This window comes from Triturus cristatus, chromosome 4_2 (assembly GCF_964204655.1).
Source record: "Triturus cristatus chromosome 4_2, aTriCri1.1, whole genome shotgun sequence".
NCBI lineage: Eukaryota > Metazoa > Chordata > Amphibia > Caudata > Salamandridae > Triturus > Triturus cristatus.
The window spans coordinates 74,214,125-74,233,133 of NC_140586.1; the positions used below are offsets into that span (position 1 = coordinate 74,214,125).

Here is a 19,009-nt window from a genome sequence, read left to right on the forward strand (position 1 = left end):
TTTCAGAGGAGTGTCTCGCCCAGCAGGGGCTGGTGGGAGAAGGAAGTCGGTAGGAGAGGGAGACAGTGAATTGGGGCAAGGGTGCTGGGAGAGAGGAAACCCATAGCTGCAAGATGAGCCCATTAGGGTGACTAGATGGCTCCATGCATACATGCCAACGTGTATGATCATAAAAGAGGGACGTTCTGAAAAATATAAACGAGGGAATTTATTTTCCCCATTGACTTGCATTAGAGGGCTGGCGACAGGAGGCAAAGCCTCTTTTAACTTTGAAAATCGGGAGTCTAACCCAAGAATTTGGATCTTTAGGCATGTATACTCCATGTCATCCGAACACCACTTTCCCATTCCTAGACTTTGCTTTTACATACCACCGTTACCAAGTTTGTTGGTCCAATTGGCTCAATTATAAGAAACCAAGACTACAACTGTCGGAATGTACTGATATGGTAAAATCCAGAATTGGGAAAACTGTGTCCCGGTGAAATGGCGTTATGTGGTTACACAATGGATGTTATATAAATCTCTCAAGTGTCCTTTAAATTACTCATCCTGTCCAGAATTGTTTTCTTTGCATTCTGGTACTTGATACAGTTATTTGGTAAATGCAGAACTTAACATGCTATGATGCGATGAAAAAAAATGGACTGGTCTAGCGACAAGTTACTACTTGTGTAACGATATATCTGTAAGAAACATTAGTTAGTGATAGATTCCTTACCTTAGAATATCCCCAGGCGTCATATCCCCAGGCGTCATATCCCCAGGCGTCAGACTGGATCCGGAAAGTTTTCTGTAGCAGTACCCCTGCGCGTCAGTAGGTGGCGTCGTGCAGCTCCGTGTCCGTCCTGGCGTCGTAAGTGCCGAGATGACGTCACAGAGACTACTTAGGCGCCACCCATGCGCGCAGACGTCAGTTCTGTACACTACTTTCCGCACCAGGAACGCAGAGCCATGCAAGAAACTGACCACTGGTGCCATGAAACTAGGGCCCTGAAAGGGGGATGACTTTAACCCTAGAAATAGTTTGCAGAACGGGGGGGATGGGTGGGGCGGTAAGGAATCTATCACTAACTAATGTCTCTTACAGATATATCGTTACACAAGTAGTAACTTGTGCATCTGAAAGAGACATGTTATAGATAGATTCCTTATCTTAGAATAGATACCCCAGCAATACCAACCCCGGTGTTGGGTCTGCAAAAAGATTACACCAGAAAGTCACGGAGAACAGAACGGCCAAAGAAGCCGTCTTTCCGGACCTGACTGTCAAGGCAGTAATGCTTGGTAAACGTGTGCAGCGAGGCCCACGTACCTGCCTGACAAATGTCCTGCAAGGGGACTCAACGTCCCAAGGCAGTAATTGCTGCAGTTGCCCTGGTAGAATGGGCACGCAGCCCCACAGGAGGCTCCTTCTTAGCCAAGGAGTAACATGCTTTGATGCACAGAACGACCCACTGAGAGATGGTCCGTTTGTGCACAGCCCGACCTTTTTTGGCGCCCACATAGCCAACAAAAAGCTGGTCATCCACCCGGAACTGCTGTGTACGCTTTAGATAGAATGCAAGTGCATGTTTTGGGTCCAGACGGTGGAGCCTCTCTTCCTCCCTTGAAGGATGCGAAGGCGGGAAGAAGATAGGCAAAGTGATGGTCTGCCCGATGTGGAAGGGCGTGACCACCTTTGGCAAAAAAGAAGGACGGGTCCTTAACACCACCTTGTCCGTATGAACAAAAAGGAAAGGAGGTTTGGAAGAAAGAGCCTGGAGCTCACTCACTCTTCTGGCAGAGGTGATAGTGACCAGGAAAGCCGTCTTAAGAGTAAGAAGATGCAAAGGACAGGTATGAAGGGGCTCGAAAGGAGGGCACATCTGATAGGTCAAAACGAGATTCAAATCCCATTGAGGCATGAAGAACGGCACGGGAGGAAACGTGTGCGTAATGCCTTTAAGAAAACGGTTAACAACCGGGGACTTAAAAAGAGAAGGCTGATTTGGAAGCCTCAAAAAGGCAGAGATGGCCGAAAGATCACCTTTGATAGTGCCCAGAACAGAGCCCTGCTGGGCCAAAGAAAGAAGGTACAGAAGAACTTCAGAAAGAGGGGCAGAAAGGGGATCCACAGCCTTTGCTGTGCACCATGCCACAAACTTGTTCCACCTGCAGGCGTATACCGTTTTAGTGGAGGGACACCTGGCTGACAAAATGACATCACAGACTTCGGGAGGAAGATCGAAGGCTGTCAACTGTCGCCGCTCAATCCCCATGCATGGAGGTGGAGGCTGGACAGGTTCGGGTGGAGGACCGTCCCCTGCTGCTGCGACAGAAGATCCTCCCGAAGAGGCAGACGGATCGGGGGATTGATTGCCATGCTGAGTAGCTCGGGATACCAGTATCTTCGTGCCCAAACCCGGAGCCACAAGGATGACTTGGGCCCGGTCGCGCCGGATCTTCTTAAGCACTCTGGGCAGAAGTGGTATAGGCGGAAAGACGTACAATAGACCGCATCTCCACTCGCGACGAACAGCACCGCCGAGCGAGTGCCGCCTTGGAAATTCCAACGCGCAGAACTGATGACATTGCGCGTTCTCTTTGGTGGCAAATAGATCTAACCAAGGCTCTCCCCTCTGCAGAAAGAGACTTGCACCATGTCCATGTTCAGACGCCATTCGTGATCCATCAAGCACCGGCGGCTGAGTTCGTCCGCCCTGGCGTTCAGAGAACCTGCCAGAAGTTGAACCACCAAGGTGATGCCTTGATGTTCCAGCCATGTCCAGAGGCAAAGAGCCTCCTGACATAGGGTGCCTCCTGACATAGGGTCCAGGACCCCACCCGCCCTGTTTGTTGCAATACCACATGGCGGTGGTGTTGTCCGTGAACACCTGCACCACACTTCCCCGGACAGAGGGAAGGAATGCCTTCAGTGCAAGTTGGATCTCCCGAAGCTCCAACAGATTGATATGGAGCCGGGACTCCGCCGGAGATCAGAGGCCTCTGATCTCCGCCTCTCCCAGGTGGCCTCCTCATCCCAGGAGGGACGCATCCATCACCACTGTGTGCTCTGGTTGGGAAGGGAGAGGGATCTGCCATTAACCCAATCGCGATTCGTGAGCCACCACTGCAACTGCCGTGCCCTCTGAGATCGGGACATGATCGGACAGGTTGCCCTGACGTTGCGTCCACTGGAGCTTCAGGTCCCACTGCAGAGCCCGCATATGCCATCTGGCATGTGTCACATGCAGGATGCAGGAGGCCATCAGGCCCAGAAGCCGGAGAGTCATCCTGACTGAAACCCGGGACAGAGGCTGAAAGATCGGAATCATAGCCTGAATATCCCGGACTCGCTGCTCCGGAGGATAAGCCTGAAACAGCGTTGAATCCAGAACTGCTCCAATGAAGGGGAGCCTCTGAGAGGGACTCAGGTGCGACTTCGGCACGTTGACGGAGAACCCCAGCAAATGCAGGAGGTCGGCCGTAGTCTGGAGTTGGTTGACTACTGCCTGGGGCGAGCCCGCCTTCAACAACCAGTCGTCGAGGTAGGGGAAGACTGACAACCCTGACCTGCGCAGATGAGCTGCAGCCACTGCCATCACTTTCGTAAACACCCGAGGGGCGCTGGTAAGGCCCAAGGGGAGCACAGCAAACTGAAAATGCTCCGGGCCTACCGCGAACCGAAGGTAACGCCGGTAGGACGGGGATGTGAAAATATGGTTCCTGCAAGTCCAACGCTACCATCCAGTCTCCAGGGTCGAGGGCAGCCAGGACCTGAGCCAGAGTCAGCATTTTGAACTTCTCCTTCCGGAGGAAGCGATTGACGTTTCGGAGATCCAAGATGGGGCGCAGGCCCCCTTTGTCCTTCTTGGGGACCAGAAAGTAGTGGGAGTAACAACCACTCCCTACTTCCGGCCCAGGAACGCACTCGATGGCCCCCTTGGCCAAGAGGGCTGTGACTTCCTGCTGGAGAAGTACCAAGTGATCCCCCGACATGCGGTGGCACCGAGGTGGCATGGATGGAGGGGAGGACTGAAAGGGAAGGGAGTAACCACTGCGGATGATCTGCAACACCCACTTGTCCGATGTCTTATCGCACCAGTGGGGGATGTGGTGGCGGATCCTGCCACCCACCGGCGTGGGGTGCTCCACAAAGTTTGGATTAGGAAGGTTTGGAGATAGAAACAGCAAGGGCGGAGGTGGACTGGCCCCCACGCTGATTGCAGAGCCGCTTCTGCGGAAATGGCGTTTGCGGCCGCGCTGAGGCTGGTTCTGAACAGGATTGCTGAAGGAACGTGCCTGGGCGCCCCTGCCTTGGCCACGAAAGGAACGAAAACCAGGAGTGGCTGGGCTCTTCGTAGAAAGACCCAATGACTTGGCCGTGGCTCGTGAGTCCTTAAAACGCTCCAGTGCACTGTCAGCCTTATCGCCAAACAGGTGAGTGCCATCAAAGGGCATATCCATGTGCGAGCTCTGGACATCGGGCAAGAACCCAGTAGATCGCAACCAGGCGTGGCGACGCAGCGCCACAGTCGTCGAAATCGCCCTGCCCAACGAGTCAGCGGTGTCCAAACCACACCGAATGGCGAACTTAGCCGCATCCTTACTGTGAGAAGTTGGCCTGATATATGATGTCACTAATTCTAGTGTACACCCTGTATCAGTCCAAATACCCTTATGGTGATTGGTTGTAAAGTCAACCTTATAGACCAGCTATCCTAGTGGTAGCATGGACAAGAGCAGTCTTAGGCTAAACTTGGATGGCATGTGAAGCCAGCTGTTATACCATTACAATCCCTTGAATACCAAATGAAAGGACACCCCACCAGGTATATATAAAATTAGAATGTATTTATTCTAACATATACCCTCAGCACTCTTTATGAGTTCCGAGGTCTAAGTACAAACAATTTCTTAAGTAGCATACGGTAAGTTACACAGGAAAATACAGTTAGGCCCGGGGGCCACGCAAACCATATACTAAGAAAGTGGTATAAGTACCACATCACAAACAGGGAGTAGGCCTAGGGCATTGCTGGGGCTACACTACCCTACCAATAGTTAGGAAGTGGGAGGCCCACGGGAGGCGTGTGCAGTGTGGAAACACACACGCGGGTTACATTAAAGTCAATGGGAATGTAATAGTCAAAAATAGGAAGAATAAGGACACTTCCGAAGTAACTAGGAGGAAGCAACTAAAGACTTAGACACTTGGATAGTCAATATCCACTGGAGCACCGGAGTACTCGCTTTACCTCACCCACAGGAGACGGGTGCATAGGTGTGAAGATGTGTCGGGTGTCGTCACTGGATCCTATGGATGCCTGAAGAACAGATGCTGGCAGGCGGCCAGGAGGAAGATGTCCGGTGGACCCAAGGATGGATCTTGAAGGAAGAACACCTGCAAGCAGAGGGGACAAAGTCTGGGTCACTAGCCAGTGACCGTGTGGAACCAGGAAGGAACCAGGTGATGTTGTGCAGAACACAGGTGATGTCTTGAAGCTTGTCTCTGCAGCTGCGTGGACCAGGAGGCATCGAGGACGACCAGAACCAGGGTACGAGCTGTCCCACGAAGGATCTTGCTGATGGCGGAGTCGATGTCCCGATTGGAGTCAACAAGCCTTGGCAAAGGCAACCCACGCGGAAATGGAAATTCGCTTCAGGTGCAGACCAGGAAGGTCTGAGGTGCTTCTCTTTCACAGGGAAGCAAGGGCCAGTCTGGAGGAGCCAAACCAGTGGTGGAAAGTTAAGGGTTCGTCGTCACTGAGGCTACTAGCCAACGGGCCAGCAACCGGACAGACGCGTCGAGCAGGAAAATGCAGAAGGGCCCCACGCAGAACTCGTGGAGGGTGGAGGGCTGAGCTTTGGTGCAGATGGTGCTCGGGGTTGGGGCTTCTCAATCCCCAGAGCACAACTTCGAGGATGCCTCAGAAGCTGCGCTGAAAGCTACTCGCCAATTTTCCCAGGTAGCCGGTCCCACGTCTCTCGTCGCCTCCACAGATCTCAGCTCGGCTGTGGATGTGGATCAGGGTCGGAGAAGTTGGAAGTCAAGGCGCTGGTCGGGCTCTGCAGTCGGTTCCTCGTAGAACTTGGGCAAAGCAAACGGCAGGTCGCTTGTTGGTGCCTGTTTGCACAGGGTGGCCACTCCTTGGCCACAAGGGAGATTCTTCAGTCTTCTTGTCGTCGAATGTCAAAGGTCCAGAGTTTCGTGTCTAGTTTCAGTGCAGGATAATCCAAAGTCCTAGGGACTCAGCTCCCACTCTTATACTAATCTGGGGGGCTGGGTTACCTGCTAGGTCCCTCCTATGGGTGGGACCAGGGAGGGGGGTGGTTACACCCCCTTCCCTTTGTTTCGCGCCAGGGCTGGGGCTGGAGTGCCCCAGCACCGGTTTGAACCGGGCTATGCATGGGACACCTTGTGTGCCCCAGGCAGTGTCTCGTTTCTTTTATCCCTCCCTGCCCCAATACACTAAGTCCTGTCTGGGGTGGTGCTAGCACCTCCCAAGGCAGGAAACCTATTGTCCAAGCCTCCCTCGCTGGAAAGACTCCCAGCAGCAGGAGGTCAGACTTGTGTCCGTGGCAGCAGCATGCATTTTGTGATGCTGGGGCTCTGGTTAAGTTTAACCGGGTAAGTAGGATTTTAACATGTCTTCTCCCTCTAGAAGGGGAGAATACTATCCTCATCGCCAGAAATGCTGTGGGGGTAGTATTCCAAAGTGTTAGACACCTTACACGACATGTTTTGATAAAGCCAAACCATAGTTACCATAACCGCGAGGATTATAAGGCACTTTAAGAGTATATGGTAGGCGATATCATAGAACAGCTATAAGGACATGGTTCCGAAAGCTGCAGAAAGGCTCAGCTCATGCTAGAGCACCATCTCACATGTTACCAAGCACTCTGCCTCCAGGATTGTTAAGGCCTGCCATAGGAGTGGCTGAAAGGTTACCCATGTGTCTATATATAAGGTAGGTATAGGAATACTATACCTAAGCAAGGGGTGATTACACGACCTTGCCCCAGCTGAGTGATCAGCCAGTTGTGTCATGATGGGAGGCCAGCCAGGGGTGGCATAATACATGCTGCAGCCCCTGGTAGGCCTAGGGTACACCTATGCCCTGGGTACCTAAGGTACACTGTACGGGGACCCATAAGGTGATCCTTACCAATTGGGTTATGTACCTAAAGTACATAGTATGAATTTAGAGAGAGAACAGCTGGGCTGTGGGTCTGATTAGCAGGCCCACAGCCACATCTAAGTCGAAAACCAGTGAAGCAAAAGCAAAAAGTGGGGGTGACCATAGGAAGTAGACCCTACTCTCCTACACTTACCCACAGCAACCGCCTGGGAAAGTACCGCCTCGAACTCCTCAGGACACTGAGGCAACACCTGAGCAACGATATCCCACACCGCGTGGGTATAGCGGCCCAACAAGCAGGCGGTGTTCACCAACCGCAGCCCCAAGCTGGCCGAAGAGAACAACCGCTTACCGAACTGTTCCAGCTTCTTAGAGTCCTTATCCGGCAGAGCCGTAGGAAAAGCATTCTGCGACGTCGAGGCCTGGATGACCAGACTCTCAGGCGTGGGATGAGTGGTCAGAAACACGGGGTCACTAGGCACTGGGCGGTGACGCCTGGCGACATTCTTATCTACAGGGCCCCCGTGGACGGTCGTGACCAAGTGCCCAACAGGACGTCAGTGAGGGCATCATTGAAGGGAAGCAGTGGCTCCGACGAAGTAGACGCCGTCTGGAGCACCTCGGTGAGGAGGTTTTTTTGTTTTTTTTGTTTTTGTTTTCCAAAACCTTTATTGTTCCATCGAAGAGTACACTGCTATTCAGCCAACAACCCGGAGGCAGGCAGCTAGTTTGCGAGGCGGAACTCCGCCCAAGCATTTGAGGTCGTACATTCGAACAGCAATACAACATTTTGCAATGGACCAAACAAAACAAAACTAACAGAGAGCCCGAGTCGAAAGGAAGCAAACAATGAATAATCGAAATGTCATAATCACCTTCACGCTGCGCCCACAGCCCACCCAGACAACGCAATCGACTGACAAACCCCCCCAGAACGCGAGCCCCTAACCCCAGATCACTTATGTCAGGCGGATCACCACGTACAGCGCACCACAGTCAAACTCCAACCTCGCCACGTCACAAAAGCCACAATCAGACCGCCTAGTCATCTTCCAATGCTGTCGTTCTAGCCAACCAATCCACCAGTGGCTGCCATATATCTACAGGCCGCGAGCGCTGTGGCAGCTGGTCCCAGTATGAGGTCAGCTGCTCCCTACAGTACACCGCCGATCTTATCCAGGCCGCCACTTTCGGCGGCATCGACTTCTTCCAGTGTAGCGCTACTTGACGCTTAGCAAGTAATAGTAAAAGGGCCACAAGCCTACGTGAGGCCTTAGGCACATTTCTAACGAATCCCAAGAGGGCCACAAGTGGGTCCGGCTCCAGTTCCACCTCCACAATCTGCCCCACGGTATTGAAGACTGCAATCCAGAAGTCGCGTATGGGACCACACACCCATACAAGGTGATAGAACGCGGCCTCCTTCTCACCGCATCTCCAACAGTTCGCATCAGACCGCAGTCCCATCCTACACAGTTGCATGGGCGTACGGTAAGTCCGGTGCAGATAGTTGAAGTGTACCAACCGCAGCCTATAATTAGGGGATAGGTTTTCAAGTTGGGAGCAACAGTACTCCCACTGTTTCTCGGTAATAGATATACCCGCTTCATGTTCCCACGAGGATCTAGAGTCAGTGTGCACAACCGGAGCTGTGTTTTGAGTAGCTCTATAGATACGTGTGATCAGTTTGCGCGCGGAGGAATTCGAGAGTACGTCCTCCAGGGCCGCAAGCGTCGGCGGAGCATCTGGAAACATAGGGTACCTGCCCTTGCATGCGGACCGCAGTTGATAGTAGAGAAGAAGCTCCGAGGCCGTCGGTTCCGGCGCTGCCGCCATATCCCGCAATGCAAGGAAGGTATCGTCCGGGTACAAGTCTCCCGCCACCTTCAGGCCGCAGGCCTGCGCCCGCCGCACCACCGCCGCGTCCGTCAATGGCCCCAATAGTGGATTATCCGCAAGGGGCATGCTCGGCGCATATAAATCATCAACGCCCGCACGTTTGGCAATGCTTGACCAGGCCCAGCGGACCATTTCAACAGTGTCAATGTCATCCCGGGAGCGTCTGTATCTCTGATACACCGCTGCACGAAGGGGGCAGGGGGCCGCAACGTCCATCTCGATAGCCACGTGCGGCTGGTAAGGGATCGGGTGCTGCCAGAAGTGCAGGTATTGGACCTGAGCACTGTACGCATATAGCTCCATGTCCGGGGCCGCGAGGCCTCCCTGACGGAAGGGAAGTGTGAGGAGGTTCCAGGCCACTCTGGGCTGCTTACCCGCCCAGACCAGTTCAAGCAAGGCGGAGCGAAGCCGACGGAAGAACGACCTAGTGAGTGGCAGGGGGATGTTAACGAATAAGTAAAGAAACTTAGGAACGACCACCATTTTAGCAATTGCTATGCGGCCCATCAGTGATAGCGGCAGCGCCTTCCAGCGCCTCACCTTACACTCCAGCCACTCCACGGCCACACCAAAATTGGCCAGCCATATGTCCTGCACCGATCGGCTAAAGCGTACGCCCAGGTATTTAATTTCATCAGTGACCCAGTCAATCGGGAATTCCGTATGGCATTGACTCGTACCGTCCGTCAGCGGGAACATCGCCGACTTCGACCAGTTGATATCGATACCTGTGAGGCCACTGTATCTTGTCACCTCGCGCATCAGTGGGTCAAAGTTGTCCGATGGATTCATCATATATATGGTTATGTCGTCGGCGTACATAGACACCAACAGGCCACGCGATGTGAAGCCAATACTGCGATGAGTGTGATGTTGGCGCAAACGAGCCGCCCGCGGCTCCGTCGCAATGGCGAACAGCAATGGCGACAAGGGGCAGCCCTGCCGAGTCCCTCTGGTTATGGGGATCGGGGCAGACGTCTGACCATTAACCCGCACCCTAGCCGTCGGGTGATTATAGAGTATTCCAATACGCCTGGCAAAGGAGGGGCTGAAACCCATGCGAGTGAATAACGCCCGTAGGAATTTCCACTCTAATGAGTCGAACGCCTTAGTGGCGTCAAGCAATGCGGCCGCGGCTTGTACCTTGGGATCCAAATAATGCAGGAGCCCAAACAGCACTCTGAGATTGTGGGAAGTGGACCTCCCCATTACAAAGCCCGACTGATCGGACAACGCTATCTGTGGCAGCATAAATTTCAGACGGTCAGCGAGTAATTTCGCGTAAATTTTGGCGTCAAGATTAATTAGCGAGAGTGGGCGATATGAGTCCGGGGTAACAGGATTTTTGCCAGGTTTAAGCAGCGTAATGATAAGGGCCTCTCGCATCGAGGAAGGGAGGATGCCCATCTCCATCGCTTCCTCAAAAACACTGTGCAATCGCGGGACCAGTAGGTCTGCATATTTCTTGTAGAAGGCCGCCGTCAGCCCGTCGGGGCCTGGTGCCTTGCTGAGTGGCATAGCGGCTATCACCGCTCGAATGTCCTCCTGCGTGAAGGGTAGGTCCATATATTGTCGGGCATTATTACTGAACCACGCAAGTGCTATGGTGTCCAGGTAGTCACTAATAATAGTGTCATCAGGTGTAACCTTAGAGGTATACAAGTCCTTATAGTAATCTGTCATCACTGTCAGTATAGCCGGAGGATCTCGAATCACTTCACCCCCTGACCCTTGTAGCTCGAGAATATGCTCCGACCCACGTGGCGGGCGCAGCATGCTTGCTAGTGTTCGTCCAGCTCGATCACCCTCTCCGTAACGTCTGGCCTGAGAATCTTTGGACAAGAACACGACCTCCCTCTCCGCCTCCTCTTGATACTTGGTCAGTTTCGTCCTGAAGGCTGCACTCGCACCACCAGAAGGGGCCGCCATCATCGCAGCTTCAAGCTGGGCTAGTTCAGATTCCAACTTGCTCAGGGTATCTCTAATGGAGCGCAGAACCCCAGTTTTGAGCGCCATGCAATGACCCCTGGTTACTGCCTTACAGGCCTCCCAGAGCATGCCAGGTGAATCTACTGAGCCCTCGTTGAGTGCGAAGTATTCCTCCAATCTTTCCCGCAAAGAATGCTGGAAGACCTGGTCGCGCAGCGCACGGGAGGGGAACCTCCAACTAAACGGCTGAATGTACTGCGGCGGCGTGGATAGCGTCAAGCAAACCGGGGCATGATCAGAAAGAGACCGCGGCAAGTGAGTCACCTCTAACACCGATGAGTGCAAATCTCTGGACAGCAGCCAGAAGTCCAATCTGGACCAGGCCGCACGATGAGCTGTGATACACGTACCGGCGCGGGCCTCAGGGTGCAGTGTCCTCCAGGAGTCCACCAGCCCTGCCTCTTGCATAATATGGCCAAGCGCCTCCGACGCCCTGGGGTGATGTTCCCGAGTTGTGCCCTGCCTATCTTTAGTATCTGACAGTACCACATTATAGTCACCTCCCCACAATATCGCCGCGGGTCCACAGGTCCGCACCCTATGCCACAATTCCTCGTAGAACTCTGGATTATTGTCATTCGGGCCATACACATTCACCAGAATCACTCTCGCGCCGCACAGCGAACCGACCAACAGAACATACCTGCCCCCTGCGTCCCTGATTTCCTCATGCGTCCTCCAGTGAAGCCCCTTTCTGATAAGTATCGCCACCCCTCTAGAGTAGTTAGAATAGTGAGCGTGGACTACCTCACCCCATCGATTGTGCCTGAGCAGCTGCGCAGCATTGGCCGTCAGGTGCGTCTCTTGCAGAAGGCAAATGTCCGCACCTTTTCTAATTAGGAAGGCCTGTATCAGTCTCACTTTCCGTCTATCATTCATGCCCCGTACATTCCAGGTAATACACTTTATGCTATTCACAGCACCAGGCGTGTTAACAAAGTTCGGGCAAGCATCAGACATACACCAACCCCCCAGTCACCCGGCCAATTCCTGCCAAATCTCGAAGCAAGCATTTCCAACCCAGCGGGTCTCAACAGAGGGGGGCGGCCATGCCTCAGCAATCTGTAAGCCCGCAGACAAGGTAGGGAACCTCCACACAGCAACAAGCATTGGAATAAAACTCGATCAGGCCACGGACCTGTTCCTCGTTGCGTCACTTCCTGCAACCCTTCTCTGACAGACAGCACACATCCCACCCGGCCATCTGGGAAGCCTGCCCGGCAAATGCCAGAACACCTCTTGCTAGGTGACTGTCGACATGGCAGCGTGCAGTGCACAATGTGCGATTCAATAGCAGTTTTCGCCTCCTCCGACCCAGCTCTGAAACTTAAATAGAACTCAACAAAAACCCCCAACCACGACCAAACCCCTACCCCACCCGCTCCAACCCCCCAATCAGGTTGTGCAATGACCTCCCAGGTCCCCCTCCCAACTACGACAACTGTAACTACAGTCCCTAGATGTGAACAATGAATGGGAATCATCCCTTGAGGTACGCAGGTTGGCCACCCACAAGCCCTGTACTCATGACAGGGCGTTCGAGCGTGGGCCTAGTGTACCAGCTCAAGGACCCTCCCCCCCCCCAATCCCGCAGTCCTGCTCAGCTCCCTTCCAGCATCTGAAATTGGTACTCCAGGGAATTAAACATTCTCTATGGCCCAGCACAGCGCGGACAGGCAATACCCAGCGACTTCACAAGAAGCATACAGGAGCAGTCATTCAACATCACTTAGCCTGTCCCGCTGGTCCGGGTCATCTGCAGGTGCCTGAGACTTTTGGTCCTTTAACAGTTGTTTGGCATATTTCAGAGCCGCCTTCGCATCAACAAAGAAGGACGGTTTACCGGGACCTTGGACCCGGAGTTTAGCAGGGTAGATGAGGGAGTATTTGGTGCCCGCCTGTTGAAAAAGTTTCTTCGCCGGCAAAAATTCCCTTCGAGCGGCCTGAACCTGCATCGTATAGTCCGGATATAGTGCAATGTGCCCTTGTATTGCACGTCTGACATGTCTCTTGCCATTCGTAAGATCACGTCCCGGTCCCTATAATTTAAGATTCGTGCAATAGGCCGGGGCGGTGCGCCTGGTTTAGGCCTGGGCCCCAATGATCTGTGAGCCCTCTCGACCAGGAACATCGAAGACAAACCCGACCCAAACAGATCCTTACACATTTGTTCAACAAAGAGCTCCATGTTGGTTATGTCCGTTGTTTCCGCCACACCCGTGATGCGGACGTTGTTGCGCCTCGAGCGTGCTTCCAAATCCTCATTTTTCTGTTGTATGAGTGTCAGGATCTTATCCATGCCCCGCAGTTGGCCGGCAAGGCCGGTCTGATTTTCCTCCGTGTCGGCCACACGTGTTTCGAGCGATTCCACTCTCCCCTCTTGCTTGTCCATGCGAGACGTGATACCGTCCATGCGGGCCGCCAGCGCATCCATTTTGCCATCAATGCCATGTAAACTTGTTTTCAGTTCCTGAAACATGGCTTTAATGTCCACATCCTGAGCACCACTCCGGTCTGCTTGAGAAGACTCAGCCTCACGGAGGTCTGGGTCTGGGTCCGGCGGCTTCTGCTTGGACTTGTCGAAGGTGATTTTCGGCTGCCGCGTGTCCGGTTTGCCCATGGCCGCTCACCGGACGCTACCCGGCGCCCGTAGTATGTGTGGGCGGCCGAGCCGCGAACTCCTCACACTGCACCAGTCAATCGCCAACCACCAGCGTCTCGTCAAGGGCAGCAGGGCGGTTAGGCCTCGTTGGTAGGTAAGAGGGCTGGGTCCCCAGTGGCGGGACACGCACCGGGCACAGAGAAACGGACCAAGCGGGGAGAGTCACAGCGCAGGCCGTCGGAGCAGGCCAACACTAGTACAGCCGTTCACTGTCCGCATCCCAGGTCAACGCCCCAACATCCCTGCAGTATGGTCGGGGCATGTACGGCAGCCGACCACGACTCTCCGATCGTCGCCCTGGAACCTTCGACCATAGAACTACGGCTTCAGGGAAAATGGCCGCCTCTGCAATCATCCGATCGGGCCCGTCACTGTTCACCGGCATGCAATCCAGGGGCAGGCGAGGTAAAGGAACAGATCAGAGTCTCAGACCATGAGGTTCGGCAACACGTGCTCCCAGAGCAGGGCCCAGCAGCGCCCGCCGATCGCAAGCATCAAGACCTTTTCGCGCCGTCCCCGGTAGCCAGCGAGCTCCCAGAGCGCCGCAGTGCGTTCGGGCCTCTCCCCTAGACGCACCTCCAGTCCACGTTCGGTGTCCCTCCACACCAGCCGCCGCTGTCTCAGCTTCACTGTTTCAGCCAAAGGGGGTGAACATCCGGCGGGGCGCGCGTCTCCTGGGGCGATCGAACAGCCTCTGTCTCACCCCTCGAACAGGTTTCGGGCCCTCCACACGCAAGGCCCCGGCTCTCGCGATTGTTGTAGGCCTCCGCGTCTCCGTGCTTCCCGCGGGCCGCTCTCCGCCCACGCGTCTCCGACGGGGTCAGAACAGCCAAAGCACAGGGCGGACACCCTGGACTACCGTCTCGGGCGGGGAGGTCCGAGCTCGCACCCCAGTTCAGAAATAATTGAAGGATTTCTGTGCTCGATCGGCGGAGCTGCGGTTTCAGGCAGCCATTGCGCTCGGCAGCCAAGCCACGCCCCCACCTCGGTGAGGAGGTTAGTTTTGAGGGCCACCGTAGGAAGATCAAGGTTGAGGACCTCAGCAGCCCGACGGAGCACCATCGGGTAGGAAGCGCCCTCCTCCATCGTAGGTGGGAGAGAGGCAAACCCCGGGTCAGAAGAGACATCGAGTTCGCCGGCATCCTCCAGATCGTCCACCCAGTCCTGCTCGGAGTCACATTGACGGGCAAGAGGGTCCTCGGACCCCTTCCAGTCATCCTCCACCTCAGTTGCCAAAGGAACCGGTCTCGGCGGCAGAGCCGGAGCTGGAGAAGGGACATAAGGCGTCGGAAACGGCGCCCGGAATGCGGTTCCCAGGTAGGAACGAAATGGTCCTGGAACCGGGGCAAGGGTGGAACGAACGGCACCCACTGCGGTGCCAGAGGTGGAGCCGAGGGGGGGCGCTGGGGTCGGAGCCGGCAGCGCCGGACCTCGTGGCGCTGGGGCCTAAGCCAACGGCGTAGGATCCTGTGGCGCCGAAGCTGGATCCGCCGACGGTCCAACAGGATCTGGACACGGGACGGCGGGGCCCGAAGGCACGCTGGCGGGAGCCCGAGGCCTAAAAAGGCGGTCCATGGTGTCAAGAAACTCTTGCACCTGTTAGGGAGTCGCCAACTGACCCGGGTAAGGCGGGTAGGCCGCGGGACTTCCAGGCTCCAAGGGAGCTGCAGGGGCAGAACCCCTGTCCCCCTCGTCCGCATCCGAGGACCGACGGGGGGACGCCGGAGAGCGAACACGCTTCTTCGATTTCTTTTTATGACGTCTCTTACCGGAATCCGAGGGCGAAGACTTGGAGCCCGAGGAGCGACAACTGCGGCCCCGCGAGCGGCGTTGGGACGAGTGCCGGACCTCCAGCAGCTTCCGGCGTCGCTCCCTCAAGGCCTTCGTGGCCATGGCTCGACAGTCCCTGCAGGACCGGGAGTCATGGTCGGTCTCCAGGCAGTAGAGGCAAACATCATGGGGGTCCGCCACCGACATGTTGTGATGGCAGGTGAAGGAAGGTGGATATCTGACTATGGTTACCCCCGACTTTTTGCCTAGTGTCTAGCTGGTTTTTCGACTTAGTTGGCCTGAGATCCTGCCATTCAGGGTCTCAGGCTGTCTGCTCTCTCTCTAAAATGGACTCCATGTACCCTAGGTACATACCCAATTGGTAAGGATCACCTTATTGGACCCTGTACAGTGTACCCTAGGTACCCAGGGCATAGGTGTACCCTAGGCCTCCCAGGGGCTGCAGCATGTATTATGCCACCCCTGGTCTGGCCTTCCAATCAGACACAACTGGCTGATCACTCAGCTGGGGCAAGGTCGTGTAAGCACCCCTTGCTTAGATATAGTATACCTATATCTACCCATATATATAGACACATGTGTACCTATCAGCCACTCCTATGGCAGGCCTTAACAATCCTGGAGGCAGAGTGCTTGGTAACATGTGAGATGGTGCTCTAGCATGAGCTGAGCCTGTCTGCAGCTTTCGGAACCATGTCCTTATAGCTGTTCTATGATATAGCCCACCATATACTTGTAAAGTACCTTATAATCTTAAACGGTTATGGTAACTATGGTTTGGCTTTATCAAAACATGTCGTGTAAGGTGTCTAACACTTTGGAATAATACCCCCATACCATTTCTGGTGATGAGGATATTATTCCTCCCTTCTAGAGGGAGAGACATGTTAAAATCCTACTTTGCTGTTTAACTCTCACCAAAGCCTCAGCATCACAAAATGGATGCTGCTGCCACAGACATGAGTCTGACCTCCTGCTGCTGGGAGCCCTCCCAGCCAGGGAGGCCTGGACAATAGGTTTCCTGCTTGGGGAGGTGCTAGCACCTCCCCAGACAGACTTTAGTGTATTGGGGCGGAGAGGGCTGAAAGGAATGAGACATGCCTGGGGCACACAAGGTGCTCCATGCATAGTCCAGTTCAAACCGGTGCTGGGGCACTCCAGCCCCAGCTCTGGCGCGAAACTGGACAAAGGAAAGGGGGTGTAGCCACTCCCCTTCCTGGTCCCACCCATAGGAGGGACCTTGCAGGTAGCCCAGCCCACTAGCCCAGTATATTAATAGCTAGTTGGGCCCTGCTAAAGTAGATTATCCTGAACCTGCAACTTGAACAGAAACTCTGGACATTCGACGAAAGAAGAAGACTGAAGAATCTCCCTTGTGGCCAAGGAGTGGCTACCCTGTGCAAACAGGCACCATCAAGAGACTCACCCTTTGCTTTGCTGAAGTTCTACGAGGGACCGACTGCAGAGCCTGACCAGAGCCTTGACTTCCAGACTTCTCCGACCCTGATCCACATCCACAGCCGAGCTGAGATCCGTGGAGGCGACGAGAGACGTGGGACCGGCTACCCAGGAAAAGTGGCGAGTATCTTCCAGCGCAGCTTCTGAGGTACCCTCGAAGTTGTGCACCGGGGATTGAGAAGCCCCAACCCCAAGCACCATCTGCACCGAAGATCAGCCCCCCACACTCCACGAGTCCTGCGTGGGGCCCTTCTGCATTTTCCTGCTTACCGCGTCTGTCCGGTTGCTTGCCAGTTGGCTAGCGGCCTTTGCAACGACACACCTTTGAATTTCCACTGCTGGTTTGGCTCCTCCAGACTGGCTCCTGCTCCTCTGCAAAAGAGAAGCACCCCAGACCTTCCTGGTCTGCACCAGAAGCAAGTCCTCCATTTTTCGTGGGTTCCGCTTGCCAAGGCTTGGTGAGTTCTAGTTCGACTTCGACGCCGCCGACAGCAAGAGCCTTCGTGGGACAGCTCGACTCCTGGTCCTGGTCGTCCTCGACGTCTCCTGGTACCAGTGGCTGCTGCGACAAGCTTCACCTCTTCACCTGTATCTTCACAACATCGCCTGGTTCCTTCCTGGTTCCACGTGGTCACTGGCTAGTGACCCAGACTCTGTCCCTTCTGCTTGCAGGTATCCTTCCTTCTTGATCCCGGCCTTGGGATCCCCCGGACACTCTTCACTGACTGCCTGTCAGCAACTTTCCTTCAGGCATCCATAGAAGTCCACGACGAAACCCGACGCAAGTTCACACCTATGCATCCACAGCCCGTGGGCTAGGTAACTTGGGAACTCCGGCGCTCACAAGGGTATTGACTATCCTAGGGTCTAGTTTCCGAGTCTCGACTTTCTAGCTATACCAGAAGTGTCCTAAAACTGCTTATTTCTAACTGCTAGTGATTCTATCAACTTTTACGCATTACACGTGAGTGTTTCCACTCTGCACCTGAATCCCGTGGGACTCCCACTTCCTAACTGTTGGTAGTGCAGTGTAGCCCCAGCGATTCCCTAGGCCTAGGCCTATTCTATTTCCGTGACAGTGGTCCTTATACCACTTCTTTAGTATATGGTTTGCGTGGCCCCTAGGGCCTAACTATATTACTTACCTGTGTGACTTAATGTATGCTTAAATAAGACTGGGTTGTACTTACCTCGAATCTCATAAATAGTGCTGAGGGTTTGACTAGAATAAATACACTTTAATCTATATATATATCTGTTGTGGTGTCCTTTCATTTGGTATTCAAGGGATTATATATGGTATAACAGCTGGCTTCACATGCCATTCAGAGTTTAGCCTAAGACTGCTTGCTGTTGTAATACCATTGTAATCTTGAGATACTAAATTGAAAGATCACACAGATATTGTTTAGGTAAATATAACATAGATTATAATACTTAAGTCCTACTGGACTTAGTTGTTGTAGGTTGAAGGGCCTAACACACCCTGACTACAACTACTAGAGAGGTTTAGTAGATACAACTAGTGTAGGTAGGTGCACACACCACACCCTCACTAGAATTATGTCCCTGAATGGAGATCACACTGATACTCCCTCAGGAGAGGAGAATCCTGGACAGATTCCCTCTAGATATGATGCATTCGCTTTCCAGGAGATGAGACAACTGTGTACCTCCAGGAGATTAAAACAGGGTTCCAACCCTACCCTTAGACAGCTAGTGGAGCTTCTGGAGGCCTATGATACTGAAAGAGCTGCCAAGTATGGTGCCATAGTTGTAGATAAGGGCCTCCCCTCCACAGAAGAGACCCCTGACTTAACTGATACAGATGAGTTAGAAGAGACCTCAGAGGAAGAGGGAGGTAGCAAGACCCCAGTCAGAAGACTTAGTCAGGCTACCTTAAGCTTGCATGGGAGCTTGCATGGGAGCTTCCCTTACAGGCCCCCAAGTAATCTTAAAAAGAGAGATAGGAGGGGTAGATCTCCCTCAGGGGACTCTCTCCACTCCTATCACTCAAGAAGCTCCAATGCTTCATCCCACAGGGGGATGACTTCCCCCCAAAGGAGAGAGCATGAGGCCAGAA

The 19,009-nt window shown here is 54.0% G+C and overlaps 1 long non-coding RNA gene across 2 annotated transcripts in view; it reads left to right on the plus strand.

The window, feature by feature from the left end:
* Positions 1-19,009, plus strand: part of LOC146833018 (uncharacterized) — a 280,746-nt gene that overhangs the window by 773 nt on the left and 260,964 nt on the right. The gene's annotated exons all lie outside the window — the stretch shown is intronic.